The 702-nt window shown below is 28.3% G+C and overlaps 1 non-coding gene across 1 annotated transcript; it reads left to right on the top strand.

The window, feature by feature from the left end:
* Positions 1 to 256: 256 nt before the first annotated feature.
* LOC123325781 lies at positions 257 to 363 on the top strand. The gene has a single exon (XR_006540638.1). It is a non-coding gene; the product is annotated as a U6 spliceosomal RNA (small nuclear RNA).
* Positions 364 to 702: the final 339 nt, after the last annotated feature.

Raw genomic sequence — 702 nt, forward strand, 5'->3', positions numbered from 1 at the left:
TCAAATAAATAAATAAAATCTTTTAAACAAATGAATAAATAAAAAAAATACCTAGCACTTAAATAATTGTCAATACACCAACATTTTATTTTCTAGTGTCCTCAGGTCCAGCTCAGGATAATTAGTGATTTAGAAACTTTGTTGTCTCTACTACTGAAGTAAAGTGAAGAATATGTGACCACTATTTGTAACACTTAAAAAAATTTATGATGATTTTTTAATTATTAGTGTTAATATTAACCACAATCCTATAGTAGTACTCACTTCAGTAGCACATATACTAAAATTGGAATGACACAGAGAGGTTTAGCATGTCCCCTGCACAAGGACAACGTGCAAATTTCTGAAGTATTCCACAAATGCATGTGCACATGCGTGCGCACAACACACACAAACAACTATATATTACTTTGGTTCCATATAATGAAAAAATCTTGATACATTTTGAAGTCATATGCTTATGGCCATAACTTACAAATACATATTTTGAAATTTTTGTAATTTTCTAAGTTTTAAATCGTTCTTTGTAAATTTTTTTTAAAAATTCTCCATAAATATTTGCTTTTTCTCTGTATTGGTGGAATTTTATAATCACACAATCCTGTATTTTAGCATGTTTTCTTTTTTCTCTTTGACATCTTGTCTTCTTATTTCTATTTCTGGTGTTACAAAATTGCATGATAAAGTATACTTTAGCTGAGA

This window comes from Neomonachus schauinslandi, chromosome 9 (genome assembly GCF_002201575.2).
Source record: "Neomonachus schauinslandi chromosome 9, ASM220157v2, whole genome shotgun sequence".
Taxonomy (NCBI): Eukaryota; Metazoa; Chordata; class Mammalia; order Carnivora; family Phocidae; genus Neomonachus; species Neomonachus schauinslandi.